This window comes from Piliocolobus tephrosceles, chromosome 21 (genome assembly GCF_002776525.5).
Source record: "Piliocolobus tephrosceles isolate RC106 chromosome 21, ASM277652v3, whole genome shotgun sequence".
NCBI classification, from domain to species: Eukaryota; Metazoa; Chordata; class Mammalia; order Primates; family Cercopithecidae; genus Piliocolobus; species Piliocolobus tephrosceles.
This window is the reverse complement of record NC_045454.1, coordinates 5,528,638-5,534,598: the sequence shown is the minus strand read 5'-3', so window position 1 is coordinate 5,534,598 and position 5,961 is coordinate 5,528,638. Positions and strand designations below refer to the sequence as shown.

Genomic DNA, 5,961 nt, shown 5'->3' with positions numbered 1-5,961 from the left:
GGATCACAGGCTGATCTCAGCTCTCAACATGGAGGAAACTGCCTTGATGTTCAATACTGGACACCGATGAGAATCACCAGCGCCATAGTCAATATTACTGAGGGTGGGTTTAAATCTATGATAATAGCAATCTCTGATAAAGCAGCATAAAAGATGTATTTCCAAAATGCCTGAGAACCCTAATGTGAAGCCAGGGTTGAGCTCCCCTCAGAGGGTACTAGCCCAGCATAGCCCCACCTTCTGGCTCTGCTCTGCTCTCTGCTTGGGGACCTGTTCCCACCAGGATCCAGTGAATAGCGAAGGAGCAAAAACAATCACACAGAACAGGCAACATGGACGAGAGGTGGGGGTGAAGGTGGGGTTGCCATGTCAAATGGAGGACTGTGGGCGATCACAAACGTTTCCATAGAAACAGTGATGTCAGAACAAAGACTTAGGGAAGAAACGCTGCTTGTCACTTGCAGCTGAGGGGCCAGAGGATCCTAGGCAGACGGACAGCCCAGGTGAAGGCCCTGAGAAAGGAGCAACCTCAGTCCCAGAAAAAGGAAAGAAGCCTGCGTGTCTGGAGCAGAGGGAGCAAGGAGAACACAGGCAGGAGATGAGGTCAGAGGGGTCCTGGGAGCCCAGATCCATAGGGATGAGGTCTTGAAATATTTTTCTCTCACACCTCAACAGAATTTCGGAAATGGTGTATTTCCTCTCTCCTTTTATGTCTACATGCAACTTTCTCTTTACGTTATAAATGACAACTCTTGGCTGGGCGCAGTGGCTCAAGCCTGTAATCCCAGCACTTTGGGAGGCCGAGGCGGGCGGATCACAAGGTCAGGAGATCAAGACCATCCTGGGTAACATGGTGAAACCCCGTCTCTACTAAAAAAATACAAAAAACTAGCCGGGCGAGGTGGCGGGCGCCTGTAGTCCCAGCTACCCAGGAGGCTGAGGCAGGAGAATGGCATAAACCTGGGAGGCGGAGCTTGCAGTGAGCTGAGATCCGGCCACTGCACTCCAGCCTGGGTGACAGAGCGAGACTCCGTCTCAAAAAAAAAAAAAATAAATAAATAAATGACAACACTTACAAATAACGTAATTTATCTCCCATATTTAAAATACATGCTGTCAAGTTTGACTAAGTTTCCAGAAGTACACTGACACCCTCATCTGAGACGTGTAGGCCTGTAAGGGAATGTTTGGGGGTTTAGGAAGTCACTTATGGACAGGCGAAGGTGGAGATGCCTGTTTCATGTCCCAGTAGAGAGCTGAGAAAACTGGACACAGGATTGTAGAGCTCAGGGGAGAGGCCTGCAGCGGACATGGGTAGGTGGGTTAAAACTGTGAGATAAGGAAAAGCAGTGGGTGTGGACAGAGAAAAGAATAAGTTCAAGATGATTTGAGTCTAATCCCGTTTTTTCCATTCTGGTATTTGTGTTTTTTTACATTTTGGGAGGACAGGAATCCATTTAAAATTCAAATTACACCTGAGCATGACCCTCTCCTACAGGAAAAGTCACACACTATGTGGCGAAGTATTTCAGGGGTCAGCGTCACTCTGACTGAGCTTTTCTGGTCTTATTCTCCACCTGTGCATTACAGGCTGAGTCACTGTTGTTTTGAGCAGGAGACACTTCACCAAAAGCATAAAAAATTAGCCAGGTGTGGTGGTGTGCATCAGTGGTCTGAGCCATTTGAGAGGCTAACTGGGGTGGATCTTTGGCCCTGGGAGGCAGAGGTTGCAGTGAGCCAAGGTCGTGTCGCTGCACTCAAGCATGGGGGACCTAGTGACACTCCGTCTCAGAAAAAGAAAAAAAAAAAATTCCAGGACAATTTTATACACTTGAGCAAATGAAATATCTCTTTCAATGTCTAAGGTTCTGATGGTATGAATCCTAAACATGTAACTATTTTCTCAGAAAGAATGATAGTAATACCTTCAAAATAAACACGATTGTGAACACATAGCTATAGGTGTTCAAAACAGTGAAAGAGAGGCAGCGGTACAAAGGAGATCTGAGCAAATGTTTTCTTCATGAACACATAGGCTCTGCTGGAACAAGGTTCCAAGTCAATCCTGCCCATCCTTCAACATCTGCAAAGAATACTACGGACCAGAGAAACTTGAAGGGAACATTCACTTAGCAGCTCACAGCTCACCATTTAATCAGATGACATAAACAAAGAAAATGGAATAATAGGCTACTTCAGCTAAATTTTGATGTTAGCATAAAGAAAAAGTTCCTTGATATCTTTATCAAGTACACATTGAAACAAACTAAAATGATTTATCAGGTGCCAGAAAATGTTTCCAATATATGATACAGACTAGAAAGCATGCAGTCCCCAATGCAAACTGAACACAGTAAATTTCAGAGAAAATCAGTTTTAAAATGGTTAAAAAACATATCTAATGAAATGTAGAGTCATAGAAGAATATTTTGAACACATATTATACTTGCAAAACAATGATGTTACCTCCTAAGATTATACCAAAGCTTATTTGAGAAGGGGTTTTATTTTTATTTATTTTTTTTATTTTACTTTATTTTTGAGACAGAATCTTGCTGTTGCCCAGCTGGAGTGCAGTTGCGTGATCTTGGCTCACTGCAACCTCTGGTCCCCAAATTAAAGTCATTCTTCTACCTCAGCCTCCCGAGTAGCTGTGTTACAGGCACTCACCATACCAAGCTAATTTCTGTATTTTAATCAACATCGTCATGTCCCAACTTAAAATGAGTTACCCATTTACAAACTAGTGATTTCTTTTAGGCATCGTCCCCATAACCTTTTCATAAAGCATCAATGATTTCATTGTTCCTCTACCCAAATTCCACCATATTCATTTCTTGAGACGCTATCTTGCTCTGTCACCCACACTGGAGTACAGTGGCATGATCATGGCTCCCTGCAGCCTTGACCTCCCAGGCTCAAGCCATCCTCCCACTGCAGTCTCCACAGAAACTGAACCAGCAGGCATACACCACCATGCCCAGCTAATTTATGTATTTTTTGTAGAAAAGGGGTTTCACCATTCTGCCCAGGCTGTTCTTGAATACCAGGGCTCACGTGACCCACCTGTCTTGGCCTCTGAAAGTGCTGGGATTACAGGCCTGAGCCACTGCATCTGGTCTCATCATAAATTTGATGTTTCTTCTTGTTTCAATTTTAGCAAAATTTACATTGCTTTGATTCTCTTTTCAAACTCATGTCTTCCCCTTCTGAGTGCCTTAAACTAGTTCAGACATGTTACAACAGATTTGTACCAGTTTATTTTGGTGCAGAAAATGCGACACCACGCACAATTTTCTCATAATATGTATTTTTCCATGAACTTCCTGAAGACCACTTGTACTAGCAAACTGTATTCAAGAGGATATAAAAAAGATTGTAGATAAGCAAGTACCACTTATTTCTGGGATGCAAGGATGGTTCAACATATTCAAGCAAATCAATGAGATATACCACTTGAACAGAATGAAAGATGAAAATCACATCATCTCAGTAGATGGAAAAAAAGCATTTCCCAAAATTCAACATCCAGTCATCATGGAAATCCAAAACAAAATAGATACAGAAGGAAATTTACCTCAACAATAGAAAGACCTTCTGTGAAATGACCAATGCAGAAATAACCAATCAGGGAAAATGGAATGCTTTTCCTCTAGGATCTCACATGATGCAAGAATACTCTCACCCCTTCTATTCAATCAGTACTGGCTGTCCTAGCCAGAGCAATGAAATAGCAAAAGAAATCAAACTCATCCAAATCAGAAAGAAAGAAGTCAAATTTTATTTGTTTGTTGATGACATGACATTCTGTGAAGAAAATCACGAAGAGTCAACCAAAATGCAACTGGAACTAATAAACACATTCAGTGTATTTGCAGATAGAACAACAGCACCAAAAATTAGTTGAATTTCCATACATTAACAATAAATAATTTTAAAAGAAAACTGGCCAGGCGCGGTGGCTCACGCCTGTAATCCCAGCACTTTGGGAGGCTGAGGCGGGCGGATCACAAGGCAAGGAGATCGAGACCACGGTGAAACCCCATCTCTACTAAAAATACAAAAAAAAAAAAAAAAAAAAAAAAAACTTAGCCAGGCGCCGTGGCGGGCACCTGTAGTCCCAGCTACTCGGGAGGCTGAGGCAGGAGAATGGCGGGAACCCGGGAGGCGGAGCTTGCAGTGAGCCAAGATAGCGCCACCGCACTCCAGCCTGGCAGACAGAGCGAGACTCCGTCTCAAAAAAAAAAAGAAAAAAAAAAGAAAATTAGAAATCACTTCCATTTGCTAAAGAACTTAAACTAAGAAACATTTAGAAATATGCATTAAAAGGTGAGGTTTGTACCTTGAAATCTACAAACATTGATCAAAATGATTAAAAACATGTATAAATAGATATAAACCCCATACTGATTGGAAAAATATTGCTCAATGATTTTATAACTGAATGTGATTTAGATTCAGTACAATACTCATAGAAATCCCTATAACTTTTTGTTAAAGAAACAAAAAACAGGCCAGGCACGGTGGCTCACGCCTGTAATCTCAGCACTTTGGGAGGTGGAGTCAGGTGGATCATAAAGTCAGAATATGGAGACCATTCTGGCTAATACGGTGAAACCCAGTCTCTACTAAAAATAGAAAAAATTACCCAGCTATGGTGGCACACAACTGTAGTGCCAGCTACTAGGGAGACTGAGGCAGGAAAATCACTTGAACCTAGGAGGAGGGGGTTGCAGTGAGCCGAGATCACACCACTAAACTCCAACATAGGCGACAGAGCAAGACTCCATCTCAAAAAGAAAAAGAAAAGAGAAAGAAAAAAAGGAAAAAGAAAATACAGGTTGGGAAAAGTGGCTCCTATCTGTTGGCCAGGGTGTTCTCAAACTCCTGACCTCGAGTGACCTGTCTTTGCCTCTCAAAGTGCTGGGGTTACAAGCATGGGCCATGGCCCCCAGCACAATCCTCTTAACATAAACAGTTTAATGGCAATTAATGCTTGAACTCAATGTTAAGTCAACTCAAACTCAGGTCAAGGCTGATTTGACTCTAATGTCAATTAATGTTTGATGGTTTGCTATACTCATTGCATCTGAAACAACTGTCTCCAAAAGGAATTGTCTGATGTTCTGCAAGGAGTGACCTCAGACTGAAGACCTTGCCACACTGATGACATTTGTAAGATTTCTGTCCAGTATGGATTTTCTGATGCCTAATGAGGTGTGAACACGAAGTAAAGGCTTTGCCACACTCATCACACTTGTGAGTTTTCTCTCCTGTATGAATTCTCCTGTTTTGCATAGGATGAAACTGAAGACCCTGCCACAATGATGACATTTATAAGGTTTCACTCCAGCATGAGTTCACCAATGAAATGCAAGGCATGAACGATGTCTGAAAAATTTGCCACATTTATTACACTTGTAAGATCTCTCTTCATTGTGGATTCTCCAATGACTTGCAATGATTGTAGCATTACTGAAAACTTTGTGACAATCATTACATTAGTCAAGTTTCCCTGTCCCATGGATTGCTTGATGGTGAGTAAGTGTTGACTGCCCACTGAAGCCTTTGCCACACTCATTGCACTTGTAAAGTTTCTCTCCAGTGTGAATTCTAGTATTGTTTGTCAGGTGTGAATCATTCCCGAAAGCCTTGTCACAAACCTTGTATTTGTATGTTTTTTTCCCCAGTATAAATTCTCCTACGTATTTGAAGCTGGATTTGCGACTGAACTTTGTCACATTGTTCACATTTGTAAGATTCCTCTGCAGTATGAAGTCTGTGATGACTTGCAAGGTGTGATTGTTGATTAAAATCCATGCCACATTCATTACACTTAGGTTTCTCTCCAGTGTGAATTACAAGGTGTGAATTTTGACCTTTTGAATTACAAGGTGTGAATTTTGACCCAAGGTCTTGCCACACTCATTACACTTCTTTTTTTTTTTTTTTTTTTTTTTT

At 41.7% G+C, this 5,961-nt stretch overlaps 2 protein-coding genes across 5 annotated transcripts in view; both read right to left on the bottom strand.

The window, feature by feature from the left end:
• The window catches only part of LOC111528915 (zinc finger protein 28), a 163,364-nt gene that overhangs the window by 38,341 nt on the left and 119,062 nt on the right, over window positions 1-5,961 (bottom strand). The window lies entirely within an intron of this gene.
• LOC111528918 (zinc finger protein 468) overlaps window positions 4,259-5,961 on the bottom strand; it is a 183,006-nt gene continuing 181,303 nt past the window's right edge. For all 3 annotated transcript variants that reach the window (XM_031934793.1, XM_023195800.3, XM_023195801.1), the window contains one exon: window positions 4,259-5,924. The gene's annotated coding sequence lies outside the window, so the exon portion shown is untranslated. The remainder of the gene's footprint in view (window positions 5,925-5,961) is intronic.